Source organism: Chelonoidis abingdonii, chromosome 10 (assembly GCF_003597395.2).
Source record: "Chelonoidis abingdonii isolate Lonesome George chromosome 10, CheloAbing_2.0, whole genome shotgun sequence".
Taxonomy (NCBI): domain Eukaryota; kingdom Metazoa; phylum Chordata; order Testudines; family Testudinidae; genus Chelonoidis; species Chelonoidis abingdonii.
In genome coordinates this window covers 61,172,699-61,191,853 of record NC_133778.1, presented here as the reverse complement: position 1 = coordinate 61,191,853, position 19,155 = coordinate 61,172,699, and positions in this window count along the sequence as shown.

Sequence of the window (19,155 nt, the reverse complement as noted above, 5' to 3'; positions counted from 1 at the left end):
AGAGGAGAGGTGACTAGAATCAAACTGACAGCAGATGTCACTGCAACATTCTTCGGATGGCTAGTGAATGAGTGAATATGGCCAAGAAAGAAGGTGTTCAAATCCTTTTTAAAATATGGCTTCTAATACGATTTCTACTAATCATGTAATCTAATTAGACAGCAATTATATGAGGCAAGGAAAATTAATAATGCTGGTTTTTCTGATTGTGAATGTATGTTGTATAGACATTGGAAAGTCAGGGATCCTCTGAACCTGATAGATTTGTTGCAGGCAATGTTTGATGTGACAACCTATGAAAGAAAAATATTTTGACGTACAAGGCTCCTGGGTCTTCCTTGCTTTCCACCTGGAGTAGTTATGTACGCCTTGTCAAAGTGGGTGCAAAATGATGCCAGTCTAATGCAGTACACCTTCACACTCACGTTGCTAAGGTGCAACTGACTACCAATGGTGCAAGGTGGTAGAGATATAAGCCTGAGGAGTAGGGAACAGGGTATTTACTGTCTGTAAAAGAACAGAACAGATGTTTATGCAGAGATTGAGCAAAATAATATACTTTTATTGAGTCTGATAATGGCTTGAAGAATCTAGCCAAGAGCTGTTAGTGATATGGGCACAGCACTTGGACTGTTAACAAATGTAAACAAAGGCATTCAGAATACACATCAAGTGAAATATTTTAGCACAAATCTTATTACTATATATTGGATTGTGAGAAAGTGAGTACATGATGATATGATGGTATAAATTCATTAGTTGCATCAATTTGGGAAGGCTGCACAAATTATTCACAGGTGATGAAGCCCTGTGTGAGTTACATATGCTGATAGAAACTTTAAACTATTGGGAACTTTCATGTATTTTGATAAGATGTACATTTCACTGCTAAACCATTAGAGCAGTTCAAAAATATTATTAGTGCTCTTTTGTGTACATGTATATACATACCTGAAACAGTTGCTTTAGTACCATTAGTTCAGCTATGCAGGCATCAAAAGAAGAGAATTATACAGATGCATTGTAGAAATCTCCTAAGATTATCTAAACTATCTTTTTCTATGCAGAATTTCTGTTGCTCTTTTAAGAGTTAGTACCTGAGCTAGAAACTAACATCTTGTATCATTAGAAAAGAGGGAACCTTTCAACTCCTCTTCGTTGGCAGAAAGGAGCCATTTCTAGTCCTTATGCTCCATGAGATAGACATTGGGGGTTAGATCTTCAGCTGTGCCTTTTGCTCCCACAATCCCAGGTCTAGTTTCCCAGCATAGGTTAGAGCAGTCTGTAGGCTTAAACTTGCTTCCAAAGTTGTACTTGTGCTGCAGATGGAGATCTGGGCCATCTTGCCTGATTCGTCACTATGATAAATATTGTAGAACAGTAGCATTTCAACCAGTTGGGTCTATAGCAATCAAATTCTGCAGGACGTTTCCATAAAAGATTCACTCAATTCAGTGTATTTATACCCCTTTAGTTGCCAGTTGCAAACATTTATGAAATGTGAATATCAGGCTGGTAGCCAAGATTAGTTTAATCAAGACAGAATATTTGTCTTCATCTGCTTTAGATGGAAGTAAGAAGTAGCTGATGGAAGTTAGGTCAATCAGATGGAGATTAGAGCATTTGATGTCCTTTACCAGTCACAAAACACAAATTTGGAATGCTGTTTACACAACAGTTCACAAACAGTCCTTAGCTCAAATGGGCTCATAAAACCCAGGGGCGGCTCTAGCTTTTTTGCCACCCCAAGGACAGCAGGCAGGCTGCCTTCAGATGCTTGCCTGGAGGAGGTCTGCCGGTCCCGCAGCTTCGCTTCAGTGTACCCGCTGTTGAATTACCGCCAAATCTGTGGGACCGGTGGACTTCCCGCAGGTGTGCCACCGAAGGCTGCCTGACTGCTGCCCTCGCAGGGACTGCGGTTTGCTTCCCCAGCCACACGCTTGGAGCACTGGTGCCTGGAGCCGCCACTGATAAAAACGTGTGTACAATGATTTTTAATAAGGAACAAATGTATGAAAATTATGACCCATTCGCAGGTAACACACAAAGGGACAGAGTGATACATTTATTGAATATTGTGTTCACAATGAAAAATGTGATCAGTTCTAAGTCATTCAACATATCATGACACTTGTATGTAAAGTAGGGCTGTCAGCACTGACATATTGGAATTTTATGAAGATAAGCAATACAGTTGAGCAACCTAAATTTCCCATGATACAGTGTGCTTTCTCACTTACTATCTAAACTGCTGTATGGGGTCTCTGTGAGCTGTTAAACAGTTGCTATCGTTTATCCTGGAGGTATTTCATTGGTGAGTGACGTGGTGATTTGGGGATGTGGGTGTGAGGCAGAGTAAAAGATGAAATTATTGCTGTACATTTATTTCCACTATTTTAGTGGATCTGAAATGTGCTGAAGTAAGTTGAAATCAGTATTTATTTTCTTCTGTGCTGAGGTCAGCAGTGCTGCTTCCCAAGGCCCCTTGTGGAGGGAAGCCTCAGCATGTTGCTCAGCAACGTGCTTACAGAGCAAGTACAACCCCAGCAGCAGCTGGGATGAGTGCTCCAGAGTGTGTTGGTTGACAAGAAGTTGGGGTCCACCCACAGTGCTGACCAGCATAAAAATTAATAAGCACAAACCAACTTAAACAAAAGTGCCCAAAATATACCATATGTTGCATTTTGGGGCGGGAGGGGGGAAAGAGTTACAGTGTATTCTATAACATTCTGGGATCCTTCCAAATGAAAGGCATTGACCAAGTGCAAGATATATATCAATAACATTAAAGAATTGCACAGGGTTCTGTACTGAGACCAGTACTATACAATATATTAATAAATAATCTGGAGAAAGGGGTAAACAGTGAGGTGGCAAAATTTGCAGATGATACAAAACTACTCAAGATAGTTATCTCCAAAGCAGACTGAGAAGAGTTACAAAGCATCTCACAACACTGGGTGACGGGGCAACAAAATGGCAGATGAAATTCAATGTTGATAAATGCAAAGTAATGCACATTGGAAAACATAATCCCAACTATACATATAAAATGATGGGGTCTAAATTAGCTGTTACCACTCAAGAATGAGATCTTGGAGTCATTGTGGATCGTTCTCGGAAAGCATCCACTCAATGTGCAGCGGCAGTCAACAAAACGAACAGAATGATGGGAATCATTAAAAAAGGGATGGATAATAAGTCAGAAAATAACATATTACTCTATATAAATCCATAGTACACTCACATCTTGAATATTGTGTACAGCTATATTGGACTAAAGATATATTGGAATTGAAAAAGGTCTGAAAAAGGTCCAAAAAAGGGTAACAAAAATTATTAGGGGAATGGAACATCTTCCATATGAGAAGAGATTAATAAGATTGAGACTTTTCATCTTGGAAAAGAGAGGACATGATAGAGATCTATAACATCACAACTGGTGTGTCAAAAGTAAATAAGGAAGTGTTATTTACCCCTTTCTTGTAACACAAGAACTAGGGGTCACCAAATGAAATTAATAGGCAGCTGGTTTAAAACAAACAAAAGGAAGTATTTCTTTACACAGTGCAGAGTCAACCTGTGGAACTGTTTGCAAGAGGATGTTGTGAAGACCAAAACTATAACAGAGTTCAAAGAAGAGCTAGATAAACTCATGGAAGATAGGTCCATCAATGGCTATTAACCAGGATGGACAGGGATGGTGCCCCTAGCCTCTGTTTGCCAGTAGCTGGAAATGGGCAACAGGGGATGAAGCACTTGGTGATTACCTGTTCTGTTCATTCCCTCTGAGGTAGTTGGCATTGACCACTATTGGAAGACAGGATACGGGCTAGATGGATCTTTGGTCTGACCCAGTATGGCCGTTCTTATATATCAAACAACACAGTTCAAAATTAAAGTGATACATATTGTAAAGAAAACAGTATAAATGATGAGCAATGGAGAGTTTAAAGGGCCTAATTTTTAAAGTAACCTTGACATGGTCTCTCTTTTTGAGGATGGGGAAAGGAAGAGATCCACAAAAAATTGCATGTGAAATTTTATGGGTATGTTTATTTGTGGGTGCAGCTGAGGCATCTGGAAGTCTAGCTACTTCATCTGCAAGTGCCATCAGACAGGCAGATATATTTTCTTATTTGCACCTACAAAAAACTGCATCTCTGAAACCACACACAAAATTATTTGTGGGTGACCAAAAAATGAGATTGAGATTTTTAAAAATTAGGCCATAAATCTTTCATTCATAGACTATAATTAAATAGCATATTACTGCTGATCTGCTATAGATCTAACTGTAGTAGTTTAAACAGGGTCTGAATGATGTGATGACATCGAGTGATGAGCTGAGGGAAAAGACTTCAGGAGCAGACCGTGTTTGCATAGACATGCCTACTCTGTCCAGGTGCACAGCAGCTGGAGCTGCATTGCCAGAATGATCCATTTTGGCTGGTTGGGTTACACATCACTCTAGTATTTGAATGCAGAGGTAATAAAATGTTGTTATCCTTATTGTACAAGTAAAGGGAAGCAGAACTGTGCTTGGCATGCCCTCACTAAGAGTAGGGTCACCCTCAACTGAATTTCACTGGCTAAGCAGAGTGTAGGGATGCCAAGTCCTAGTGAAGATGAGAGTAGGTGGGGACAGGTGCTCCTATGTGATGATGTGGACTCTCTTCAAAGCATCCTAAACACCATTAGACCTGCCTGTTTCTAGTGTTTAGTGACAGTTGATTAGATTTAAGAGACAGTCTTCGTTTCTAGTTGGTAATCCCTAAAGCTGATGTTACTGCTGAGCAAGTCTAGGCGTTAAGCCTCAGACCTTGTGTAAGGACAATGAATACAGAGAATAAGCTGGCTGTGAGGTTCCCTACTATTTGCTGAAATCACCGATGGCTGGGTTAAGTGGTAGAACCTCCGAATGTGCCACCATGGGAGCAGCAAACAGAGGCAGCAGAGGGGTAGTGGCCAAAGGGGCCATCAGTGGCAGCTGCAAGCCGTTTGCAAAAACAGTAGCAGAGGCATTGCTTGGTTGCCTCAGTTGCAGATGAAACATGTGAATGCACCTTTGAATTCTGGGTCTTTGCTAACCAAGGACAGCCAACTGTGAGTGAGGTGCAGCAGAGGGAGAGAGGCGTGCTGTGCTAAAAGGCCATTCATTCACTTGACTTTCCCACCACAGGATGGGAAACTGAGGCAATGGACACTGCCCAATATGATATGAGGTCTGGGTTGCTTATGGTCACATGCTTTTGAATGTGGTGTTTTCCCAAATTAATGTTGGGTTCCCTTTACCTTTTATTAAGAGTTCTCTTTTGTTATATATAGACTCAGTGCTTGTGAGTGGGGAAGAATTGCCACCTAGAGGTGGCCAGGGGTAATGTTAGGTTTTCCGAGATTATTGGGTAGCTGGCTCTGTTTTGCATGGTTTGGAGGAATGCCTAGATATTGAGCCTGGCCTTTGTTGCTGCCTACTCCCCCTGGCAGAAGGGTTACACTAAATACCAAGTTTATCTTGGCCTTATTCAGTAAAATTCTAAAGTATAATAGTGAGAACCAATTTAATAAATGTGCTGCTAGAATTAGAGTGGACATTATAGCCTTGTGAGGGGGTATGTGGGCATGTATGTACAAAGCTTGGGGAATTTCCATTTTTAATAACAAGAACCTTGGAGAAGCATGAACAATAACCTGTCTGTTCTTTGCAATGGATAGTTCAGCTGTCCTGCAAAATGAGATTTTGCTAGCCTAATACAGAAATCTTGTTATCAAGTGCGGCTTACATCAGTGTGCTTTATTAGAAGACAGCAGAAGTAATTCTGTAAGCATTAAACAAGGTCTAGTTTTTCCTTTTATCAGACTGACTGAATAAGATTAAATCAGATTTGGAGGGGAGTCAAATAAACTGATCTAACTGTGAGCATGGATGTCTGGTCCCATCTCTGAATGCTTTAAATATCCATGTTTGGCCTTTGTTCTAAAGCCCTCCCTACAAACGCCATCTCTTGGAAGATCTTCATCCTTTTGTAATGTCTGATCATGGCTTTTTGTGTTCTTGGCCTTATTAATGTGCTCAAAACATTGCACAAGACATCTTCTTCCTACTCCCATAGGTCAATCTTTTCTCTGAAGTGATTACACTTCAGTTCCTGCACTGATGGGATGTTTCTCAGACTAAGACAAAGTGTCACTTCAGCTTGATGCATACGTCCAAAGGGCTAGTCCAACACTCTGAGCAATTCCAAGATAAAATCAATATTACACCTCTTTCTGCTTATAATTGCTCTCCTTTTCACATGTAACTAATAGTTGATCCCAAATGTCCTGTTTGTACTCTGGCTTTTCGTTAACCATGCTCAGTACTTGGATAGCATTTTTCCTCTCTGAAGCACTTTCCAATGTTAACTAATTAATCAATCCTCAGAACACTCCTAAAAGACTGGTAAATAAGTTTGTGCTATTATCTCCATTTTACAAATGGGAGTAGGGAGGCATAGAGGTTATTGACAGACCCAGGCTTACAGAGAGATTCATCATTAGAGCTGTGAGTGTAATCAGCAGTGCTATGCACCAGTCACTACAACACCGTCTCAGAGTATATGTTACGGAATAGGCACTGTCCCTTACTTTAGGCTCTATGCAGCACTAACAGTGTGGAAGCAATGAGGTTAAATACTATGTGTTTCACCCTCTTCTGTGCTGGATCCTCAGCTTGTGCAGCTCAGTATTAATCCACCGACTTAATTGGGTCTAGGTAGATTTATATCAGAATGCAATGTACCTCTTTTGGTGCAGAATAAAGGTGCATACAGCTGAGGTAGAGGTGTGAATGGTGTAATCAGAGGTTCTTGAGCATCTGCTGGAAAAACTGTACAGAATGACATGAAACTTGGCCCTTCCCAATAAAAGGCAACCCCTTCCATTCCAGACAGCCTTTGAGAACATGGGGCCTGTAGCTAAGCATCTCCTCCCCCCGAGGAAAAAATATTACATGTATGGAAGGGAATTTCTACAGCTAAAAACCTTCAGCTTGTATGATCTGCTGCTAGATTTGCAGCAAAAGTCGGCATGGCACAGACGGCAGCAAGTTGCTCATGTGGGCTGCTTTCCAGTTGTGCCCTACCCAGCAACCCAATGCCATGGAGCTTTTCCTACCCTGTTTTTTCACAATAGATTTCCAGGGGGGAGTATCCTTCCCCCTTCCACTTGTATGGGGGCATTTCTGCCCTACCTTGCTCCTCACTGCATAGTGCAGAGAAAAAGGAGTATGTGAATGTTGATTATTTTCAGTACCTACTGTAGCTGTTACACTAGGTATCATCCAAGTTATAGTGAATAATAAAACTCTGTACACTATAAACACTGTTGTTCAAATGTTCACACGTGCAACTCCTGTGGTCTAGTTTACAAATGTTTTAATCCAGCCTTCCTCAGTGTGAGGTCTAAGCACTGGGAGTTAAGTGACACAGTGGGTCATGGTGAAAGCTAAGCAAATTTTGGTAGAAACCTCAGCCTGTCCAAAACTGTTTTATTCAAATACATAAGAACATAAGAACGGCCATACTGGGTCAGACCAATGGTCTATCTAGCCCAGTATCCTGTCTACCGACAGTGGCCAATCCCAGGTGCTCCAGAGGGAGTGAACCTAACAGGTAATGATCAAGTGATCTCTCTCCTGCCATCCATTGCCACCCTCTGACAAACAGAGGCTAGGGACATCATTCCTTACCCATCCTGGCTAATAGCTGTTAATGGACTTAACCTCCACGAGTTTATCCAGTTCTCTTTTAAATGCTGTTATAGTCCTAGCCTTCACACCTCCTCAGGCAAGGAGTTCCACAAGTTGACTGTGCACTGTGTGAAGAAGAATGTATTGAACAGAATGACAGGGCCTGCTCCAGCAAAGCACTTAAGAGTGTGCTTAACTTTCTTGTAGTTTAGCAGATTACAGACAAGATTAAAGTTAAGTATGTGCTTAAGTGTTTTGGTGGTTCAGGGCAATAGAGGCGTTAGTTTGACGAAGGAGAAGTTACTGATTTTTAGATGTTTGCATGGTAATGGTGTGTGGTGACATTGCATAACAATTCCAAAAAGGAAATGCCACCACATCAAACTATTTGAGGAAGAGTTGAGAAACCAGCTGTGCAACAGCCCATCCTTAGAGAGAAGTAAGGAAAGGAGGGCTGGTTGCTATACTGTGGCCAGCCCTGAAAATCCCTGAACTTCTGTGAGAGCCTCCCTCTGGAATGTGGGTGATGGGAGGAGGTCAGGTTAATGGCAACTGACTTTGGGTCTGATGCTGTACTCAAGGTAGCTGCGTGGATACTTCCGGTCCAATACATACGCAAGTCTGAATAACTGAGGCTTTTAGAGCTCTTAGAAGAGTCCAGCTGTACACAGAAAGCTGGTCTAACCCTTAACTATAACAGACCTGTCAGTTTGCTGTAATACATATTTGTGTGACTATGGGAGTAGGAGCAGGTGTGCAGTGGTATTGTGAAAACTAATTAGTTAACTTTGTTAAGAGTTAGAAAAATTATAGAGCTACCCAAGGACTAAGTATTGGCAGTCAGTTGTGTAAAATCACAGAGTTTTGTCTGAGAGAGGACTTCAGCCCTAAGTTTCCTATGGCTTTGGCCTCATAGGTGGTGGTGCAGACAATGGGACCAGTTCTGGTCCTCACGCCTGCCCCATACTCTACTACAGCAGTGTAAGGAGGCTGAACAGGAGCTGCAGGGAGACAGGAGAAACCTCTTCTGGCACAGGAGCCAGTTGGAGGCATGCCAGTAGTGGTGAAAGGTACGGGTGTTCTAGGCTGCCGTACAGGCTATAGGCAGCCCACTGAAGCTGCTCTAAACTATCCCTGGGAGTCATTTTGACCTCTGCTCCCTGTTGGGTAGCACAGCACAGAAGCCAGCCTCAACTGAAATGAGTGAGAATTTGGCTTAAACAAGGACTACAGAATCTGGCTCGTGGGTAATTAAAGAAAGAAATTAACACAAACATCTTTTGCTTTTATGAAACACACAAAACACCAAATATGTATTTTTATTTTCACTTGCTAAACTTCTGCTCTTACACTAAATGACATCTGTTACTTGGAATGTGATTGTAGTCTGTTGTGACTTTTTAGTTGGAGAGTGGGGAGGGTTGAAGGACCAGATGCATTGATACAACTTGTGTTGTTCTGGTGATGCTAGCTAAGCCGGGTTTCTGGAGAAGCTCAAAGCAGCAGGGTTGTATGGGTAATGCTGGCCCAAGCTTATTTTTTTTTTTTAAATATCAGCCACTTTGGATATGTCTACACAGCATTTTAGAGCCCCAGATCAACACACTCAGGATAGCAGGGCTTGTGGTCGTGCTCTAAAACAGCTGTGTAGACAGTACATTGGAATTGCTTGGGCTTTGAAGCCCACCACTCTCCCCAGGCTTCAGACCCAGAGTTCCAACTCAGGCCACAACTTCAAAGCGCTGTCTATACAGCTATTTTTAGAGCACTAACACTAGCCCCAGTCTGTCGACCGGGGCTGGGAAGCTTGCTCCAAAACATATGTCTGTGTAGACATATCCTTTGTGTTTGCAGTTACTCTGGTGCAAGGCTGCTGGCTGACAGTGGTGTTACACCAGCGTAACTGTAGGCAGAATTGGCTCTGTATCTTAGAAAGCATTGCGGTCCTCAACTCTCATATGTGAGAGTAATAACGAGCTGTGGGAAACATTTGATTCTGAAGCCTGAAACCATAGGAAACTTGCCTGGTGTAATGTTTCTTTAAAAATTAGAAATGCACCATGAGTCAAATCCTTGCCCATTAAAATCAGTGGGAAAACTCCTACTGACTGCAGAAGGGCCAAGATTTACTCTAAGGTACTTGTTGAAAAGTTTGGCAACCTGAGCAGATTTACAGCTTCAAGTTAAAACTATGTAAATAGTTAAAAAAGTGAATTTGGCATTTAAAGCTGAGTTTTGATTAAACCCTGGACTCACAGCAAAATGAAGCGAGTATGAGTGATGACAATTAAAGCCAAAAAAATTTCTTGCACACTACTTGTGAATCAAAACTACAGTGTTGCATACATTTCTACTACAGGGTTAAAACTGCCAACCCAAATGTTACATGTAACATTTTTTTATTTTATTTTCTAAGTCAGAAGATGCATTTAGTGTTGGGAGCAAGGATACAACGGCCAAATATAATGCATGTTGAATTCAAAAAAGTAATAGTAAGACGCAACAGTTGAAATTTCAAAAAATATTATTGGGAAAATCCTCTGTTGCTTTCATTTTCTTCTCTCACTAAAGGATTTACAATAACATCTAGTTTGACTGGTTCATTGTGAAATACATAATAGTTTAAAAAAATTAAACAAAGCTACTTTGCAAAGAATGTTGTGTAAGTACATAGGAAAACTATATCAGTTTTTCTCCCAGCAATCACAGCTGCCATTTCTCCACTATTTCTAATTTTAGCTATGCAAACTTTGTTTCTGTAACAGAGAGTATTGTGTGTGGGTTTTTGTGTGCAATTGCTTGTGCGTTCTAAATGTCAGTATTCAGATGGAGATAGAAATTTACCTTTGGAATGAAATTTTTGGATTTAGAATGTATGATAGAATGCAGCAAATAAAAATTAAATTTGAAGATCCTAAAATGTGGGATTTACAATGTTCTTCATGCCTATAATTTTTTTCCCTTTCCCTTGATGTTAATGTTAAAACAAAATGTTGGAGCATCATTTAGTCTTTTCCCTCATTTTAGTTGTCTCAGCACCAATCCCTATTATTGCCTAACACACTTCCCTTGTCCAAAAGAGAGAATATGCTGTGATGTCAAAGATCTTCATTGATCTTTAGACAAAGTTTTGCTAAATCTAGCTGGTGCCCACTGAACATACACAGAAGTGATTATTCAATTGCTTTTAAAAATCTAAGAGTTACATGTACTATGCCCCAAATTGAGCAAATGTGCTAATTCTCATTGAGGACTATGTTCAGGACAAGTTTCAAACTTCAGCCATTTTTAATTGTCCTTAAAAACCTGCTTACTATGATGATGATGATGAAGATTATATATTTTGTAATGGAAAGAGTTTTTTCAGGCTTGCATATTTTAAATGTGGCTGAAAGGTTTTTAATCACTCTTCTTAAAATAATTTACCTTGCAGTAGAGAAAACATGGAAAATTTAAGCTGAAAAGACAAATGTTTTGTACTTCTGAACACTTGAACAAAAGGCTGATCGTTGAGACCGGTTGCATTTTTTACAGCATTGTCTACTCTAAATCACTTAGAAGCCTAATGTCAATGAATCTTGTGACTTAGGCACTTTGAAAATGTTACCCACTGTTTATAACCTTAACCAGCACATGGTATAACACTGGAAAGAAAGGCTAGAATGTAACCATTACTACAATAGATTTTATATAAGCAATAGGTAAACAATGTTGCACGAGACCATGAGTCCACACCACAAATACCACAGCAAACTGCTCTTAAATTTCCCTGGGGCAACATTTCTTATATTATTACTGGCAGGTTTCCTCTGTGTTTTCATCTGACCTTTTATTAGCACACTGCTAGATGGCTACAGCTAACTGCACCTGCTGTGGTAGTGGTTTCTGTGTGCAATGCCATGTCTGTCTTGGGAGACAACATGCATAAACTAGGTTGAGAGAGTGAGGGGAACGGATTGGATAGTGTGTGTACAGATTTAGAATTGCTCTGTGAACCGGCGACAATGCTGTGTACCTAGTGAGTTCATTCAATTATTTAAAAACACACCCAAGCACATCTGGGGACTTTGGAAAATGTTAAGTGGCAACTATTTTCATTAAAAGGAAAGATGGTGCTGGATTGGGTTTGGATCTTCATTTAAAAAACACCATTTTCCTCCGTCCTTCACCCCTCCCCCAAAGTGTGGCTGTTCAGATCTGAGTTCAGACTTGGGGGGGGAGAAAGGAAGGGGAACGGGGGAGATTTTTGGGTTTTCCATCTTGTATATACCGTGTTATGTCCTCAGGAACATCATCCAAGAACTGCTCCATTTGTATGAGGAGGTGCAGTTCGTCCGAAGAGGTTTTTCAAGGTCGAGGCTTACGGAGCCCGGCTGGGTCTTTAGTTGGGGATTGGTCCTGCCTTGAGCCGGGGCTTGGACTAGATGACCTCTGAAGTCCCTTCCAAGCCTGATATTCTAATGATTCTATGAGAGAGTGTACATTGTGTTTAGGATGTTGTTGTGTTCTATATGAGCTGTACTGTTGGTGCTTTATCTGTTTACGGCAATGGGCGCTAGAATCTGTGCAAAGCCCGCCTACTGGATAAGTTAAGAATCAGATTACCATGTTGCCCCTGAGAGGGTCAACTGTAAACCAGAAGCTTCACACTTTGGGGATCTTCTGGAAGAGGGGTGTTTTAAGTACTGGGAGCCTGGAAGAGTCAGTGTTGCCCCAGGGTGGGTAGGTGGCGCACAGCAGGTTCCAATGCTCAGAGAAGGGTCTGCACCCTGAGAGGCCTGGAACCCTGTTCAGGCCCAGAAGTATCACACACCAGGGGACCCAGTAGTCAGAGGCTAGGATTTCCTGTCACAGCAGTCCTGGCAGGTGGCGGAAGGGCACTTGCTAGGGTCTGTGACAACTTGTGTGTAAACACATTGGCAGTAGTTGAAATCCTGACTCCTATGCAATTTTTGCCAGTACTTATTCAGGCAAATTTGTATAAAAGTGAACAGGAATTTGAGTATGCTGAGTAAGGCTTTGAGATGGAGTCCTAGAAGATGTCAGAATCTCATATGGTTAACTGCTTATATTCTGGCGGTGCTCAATATGATATAGTTCTTTTCAGTTGAAAATACTTTATTCTGTTTGAAAAGTGGTGCAGTCTCTTATTAAAACTTCACTGTCTTAATTATATTTCTGTTTAAATGGTAAGAATCAATTCTACAGTTACACTTAATAAAATCTGAACTACTCCAGATTTACAGCAGTGAAACTGAGCAGAATTTGCCCTCTGTTGTAGACCACATTAAAGGTTGTAGTTGCTATCATTTTGAGCAGGAATACAGAATGGCTTTATGCCAAACCTGATTCTATGAGGTGGGGATAAATCGGCCTCGTAACAATAAGCTGTTTGATTCAGAGTCCATTTCTGCACTTGTAGCAACACTCTGAGAGAAACTGACCCGCAGGCCCTCTTAAGGCACAGACTTATTCCACGTAAGTAACAATGCTTCAGGAGAAGCACAGCTTCAAAGTATTTTTCACTGAAGTTCTCAAAAAGAAGCTAATGTCATCCATATTTTGGTAGCATTCAGCAATAAGAAATCTGTAGATGATGCTTTACTGTTGAACCAGTTTACAATTGCTTGAGGAGTGCTCACTTTGCTTTCTGTTTTTGAAGGGGTAAAAGGTTTTTGCTGTATGGTTCAGTGAGAGTCTATTCACATCCGTTTAATCAGAGTAATGTCAATTATGCTGTGTAAGATCAGACTCAAGCCTAACAATTTACAAAACCAACATGTCCAGATATTTTTGATTATCAGTTAGGGGAATTTGAACAAATGAGCATACTATCATTAGTGGTTCTTTGTAGCATTAATTTCCTCTCCTCTTTCCCACTTCTAGCTAACTGATTGCAGGCAAATTGCAATCAATCAATCAATCAATAAATGAACAGATAAATTCCTTAAACTGTCATCACTGAAATATTTATTCTGTTCTTTCACTGTAGTTTACAAATAAAACATGCAAATTAATCACAGCAACTACTATAGTTATTATACTAAAACCTTGACTATCACGATCTATACTCGTAAAGACTAACAACTGTAGAATATTTTTAGAGATGAAGGTTGTAAAATGTTATCAAATAGTATGAGCCTGCGTTATTCATTTATACTAAGTAAGTTGGTGGACTGAGCAACAGGAATGTGTCTACATGGAATGTACCATTCTTTCTTTATGGGTGGTACACAGTGGTTTTCATAAACCCCCGTGGATGTTCAAATATTACTTTGCTTCTTATAAACCTGTAAATTCTGGCACATTTTAATTTGTCTGTGGTGAATCTCCCTAGTTCTCTATTTTTGTGGAGATTTCATTGCTGAGCATCTAGAAGAAACAATATCAGTTAAAACTGATCCTATGCGTGTCGAATGTCGGATATGTGGCAGCCGTGAAAGTTTCTGGTTCTAATGCATAACTGCTTTTTATTCTGTGTTATTCATTGCAAATTTCACTTGATGCACCAAATACATACTGAAATTGTGGCCTGAGAGGCTGAGTGTAATTCATGTAATTGAGTCAATTTAGCTGCATTTGTTAGTCTGTCTTTCTAATTCATAGGCAAGATTACAGCTCTTACTACAAACAGGCTCATTAAAACAATCCCAGCACAATGAACGGGGACTAAGTGCTTCACAGTACTTGAGCCATGTAGTTTGCTGTGTGAGGGCCAGATTTTGGAGCACCTATTTACACTGGTGACCCCTTAATCACATGATCAGACGTTTTGTTTTTCCTGAATTGCTTGCCTGGTAAGTGCTTCGGATGAGTAGAGCTCACAATATTGCCCTATTACTTATTTAACATTTTTTCTTGTGGTTTTAGGGTACTTGAGTTTCAAGGGGCTTTTCAGATGGATTGAGTCATTTTCTTGTCTCTAGGTAACTTTCATGAGCAGGGCCCAAATTTATTGCTTGACCCTGAGTATAACTCAGTTACTTTAAATAGCTGCTGCAGATTACCAGGTAACTGAGGTCAGACTCTAGCCTACATACCTTACGCACCTGGTATACGACCTTAGAGGGTGTTAGAGTTGCCCAGCACTTACACACTGACGGAATTGTACCTGGAATGTAGTCCCCTCCCCTTTCCTACACAGGTGCAATTCTATCGTTTCCAAAAATAAGTGTAAAATAGCTATGTGAATCTAACATAGGTGATGAATGTGGTCATGGACAGTAGGAAGGAGAAGTTTCTTATGCCAGTTGGGAGGCTGGTTTGTCAAGAGTGGGTCAGTGAGGTTAGGTATCTGGAGGAGCACAGGACTTGAAAGTGGTTGGGTTCTGGTAGCTAGATCATGAAGAGCTGGGACAGTTGTCTTGAGGTTTGTTTTTGTTTTTTAATTAGCTACAGTCAAGTGGAAGTCGGAGCAGGAACTGTGTGCGGGAACCACTGTTCAGCGGAATAAACAGTGCCCAGAGACTGCCCATCACACAGAAGTGAACATTGGGAGTGACTTGACATACCTAATTCTTTAATGGAAGAATGCACAAGAACTCTCACTAGCAGGTATTAGGCCTGAGGGAGTAATAATTGTTTTGGCTTCTCAGAGGCTAGACTCCCAGATACGTATATTATAATTGTTAATTGAAACTGTTTTAAGCCAATGGCCTAACAGTATTTGGGATCTGAGAATCATCCTTTTGTTTGAGCTGTGTGCCATGAATGCTTATTGAATGGACCACCAGCTGCTAAAGACAAATGGGCCTTGCAGTACAAGGACCTTAAATGCTTGTTCATGCAGTTGATCTATACCTGGTGTGCCCCAGTCACTGTTTCTGAAAAGGGTGCCTGTCCCACAGCATTTCAGGAACCCCATGGTGCTACCAATTCAGAATGGTGGCTTTTTACAGCTGTTTGGCATTGATGTACATGGATCTCAGCTGTAGGTATGGAGAATCAGACCTTTGTTTTCTCCATGGTTTGTAGGGACCATAGGCAGTGCTGTTTATGGCGATGGTCTTCAGTATAGGGTACTGTCCATTTGGGGGCTGAAGTGAGGCACTAAGCCCATTTCATCCGAGTCATTCATAGCAATAACACTCTGTTATTGATGATGGTCTTCACAGTATAGAGTACTGTTCATTGGGGCTGAAGTGAGGCCACTAAGCCCATTATCATCCGAGTCTTCAATAGCATAACACATCTTGTTTATGGTGTGTCTTCACAGTATAGGGTACTGTTCTTGGGGCTGAGTGAGACCACTAAGACCCATTTCATCCGAGTCATTCAATAGCAATAACCACATTCTAATTATTGAAGTCACAGGTGGAGCTGGCAGATTTGGGGCTACTCAATAAACTTAAATTTTTTTAAAGAAATCCCATTGTGTTGTGCAGTTACTGGTTTAACCCAGGAACAACAATTAGCATTCCAAGAAAAGTCTGGATACTTTAAAAATTAGCTTCTACTCCTGTTGCATGAACTAGAAAATATGCAGAGTGAGGCCTGTAGAGTGACATGGCAAACCCTAAGAGAAAGCCTCAAGAGAGCAATAGGGAGAGGAGTTGCCCGTTCTATTCTAGCGTGGTACCGGGGCTCTGGAGGCATTCACACAGGGCCAGGGACAATTCCCTAGTGCGACACAGTACAGTACCACTGTAAGTGTCTATCCCATGAATCCCGCTGGGCATGATTGGGGGGTTTGTTGATATGCGCCCCCATTCTTTGGAACCTATGGAAATCACTCCACGTTTCTCAGCCGGTGCATATCAACAGGCTGGAAGGAGGTGGGGAGCTATCTTTTCTCTGGACGGGGTCAGCAGATCCTTCCTGCCAAAAACCCAGTGAGCAACAGTGGCACAAGTTTCATAGACATGTAAGCAGCAACAGCACAGCTTCCCATCTGTTGCTGTGGGAGCTTCTAGTGAAAGTTTCGGGTTGCTGCCTGGCCACAGCAGCTCCTAGAGGAAGTATAGCGTCGCTTTCTCTGTTATGTGCTGTGGCAACTTTGAGACAAAATGGCGTGAATCTGTCATTGAGAGAGATTTGAGAAATGTAGTGGTGCAACACCCTGAAGGAAGAGGCATCCCAGTTTCACAGCATATGCACTAGCTGAAACTCTTTTCTTTACTCAACAAAGTATTTGCTAAGTATACAAATTCAGCGAATGCCCTGCAGACAGGTGGGCCCAACACACAGAGAAACCAGCTAAACTCTGCCTTTTTATATTTTTCCATTATGCTCAGTAGAGGTAACAAAGCAGAGTTGGAGCCCGTTGGCTGTTAGTGTTGACAGCACAGAACCAAGTCCAGGAAAATACGGTACTGTAGCTCTACTCAAGCTGGCTGGTCTGATTCCAGAGCTCATCGGAAAAGGTAGGTAACTGCTTTGTCTCTATTTAACCATTCCTTTGTGGGGAGTTCAGTCGGGGATTGGAAGGGGTTTAAACAAATTTAGGCAAATGACTCACACAGGGATAATGGAGCAAAGAACTGCTAGCCAGCTGGGGAAATGAGTGAAGCATCTGTTCGGTCTTGTTTGCTCACAGGCATAGCCTATTCATATAGTGTATTTTCCACAATATTCCCATCATACACAGTAGCAGAAGAGGAGAGAAAAAGCAATGTTTGTTGGTTTAGAGCACGGACAGGTTGAGCTTTGGATTGCAATATCCTAGCTTTTCCACTGACTCTCTCTGTGACTTTGCATGTCACTTACTCCACTTTTTCATCTGTAAAATGGGTTAAAACTACTGCTTTACTCGTAACTCAAATGACATTTTGTTGAGACTTAACTAAACTAATGCTGGTGAAGCATTTTAATCTTCTTAGATGAAGGTTCTTCATAAATAAATATTGTTTATTAGAGACTGTTTATTATTTCAACAACTTATCTACAACATACCACTACTCAGAGTTTCTATAAAAATACCAAATGGCTGAAAGTAAGAAATAACAATTCCTGCTTCTCTGGGAGTTTATACCTAGCTTCCTTCCGAATCCACATTCAAGGCTACTTTTAGATACCTCCTCCCCTGCAAATAACCTGTGTAGATTTAATTGAATCCTACCCCACTACTGTGATAAATGGTGACATTTTGTCAGTGGATTATATATGATTTGTAACTGTTATTTCAGACCTGAAACTAGGGCTTTTATTGTGAGCTGTGTCATAGCACTTTTAAGGGAAACTCCTTCCGAGCTCTGTTTCTAATCAAGCAACGGCCAACGTCTCAGCAAGTCAGCAATTAATGTAGCTATGCGATTATACTAAGCACATTGTCAGTGTCCGACCAACACAGCACTCGGCATGAATCTGAACCAGTGTCTGGAGACACTGGGGAACTATAACTGGAGTCTGTGTGTGTTGATTTCAACTAGGTCTGAAGAAAGAGTTAAAGCGGGAGGAAAAGCTACTCCATTTTTTGTGTATTTCCATAAGAAACCAAACATGGCATCTTTCTATGCGGAGCTTGCTCTCGACCACAGCGATATCTTGATCTTTGTCTTTCTTGAAATTCGCAGAGCACAATGCATGCTGGATCTATTGAGAGAAGCTTGCCGGCATAAATCGAGGTAACAGAGTCAGTGTTTTATCAAGAGACAAACCTTTTGATACATCTGTACAAGTGATGAATGTATGCATCTGATGCAGGAGCCTGGGCTTGCAAGGGCTGCCTGAGCCACGTCTACACTACGGAAAAATCGAATTTGCTAAAATCGTGTTTATAAACTGATATTATTAGATTCGATTCTTGCGGCACACTACTAGGCCATACAGTAATTTCGGCGTTTGCGTCCATGCTCCGCAGGCTTAACGTCGATTTCTGAGCGTTGCATTGTGGTAGCAACTTCCGTAGCCTATCCCATAGTTTCCCGCAGTCTCCCATGCCTCTTGGAACAGGTTGAATGTTAATGGTCGCAGGGGGTTGTCTGGGTAAATGTGGTCAGGTCATTCTTCCTCGGGAAAACATAACCTGACAATCCCTTTCACGCCGTTTTTTCCTGGATGCCCTGGCAGATCATAAGCACGGCAACCATGGAGCCCCGTTCAGCTTTTATTTTTTTTCCGGCACGAGTTACTGGATGCGGTTGGAGAGAGAGGCGAATACTCCCGGCTCAACAGCAGCTTCACTTGCCTTTTCAATGATAGCAGAGTGGTACTGTCGTTTCATGTACCATCTACTGCAGAGAAAACTGCAATGAGATTGTACTGGTTTCGTCTCCCTCTGTACTGTCCGCTGCTATCATGAGTCCTCCGGTCTGAATAAGTTTGAAATAAGCAAATTGGATTGACTCATTGGCAATGAGTCAATCTCCCTTATGGTTTCTAAATAATAGAGTCCGTCCTGCCTAGAATAAATAGGGGCAAGTGTAATAGAGATTCCAGTGTATCGAAGGACACAGCTGTCCGTGTGTATTCACTATTGCCCCTGCAGA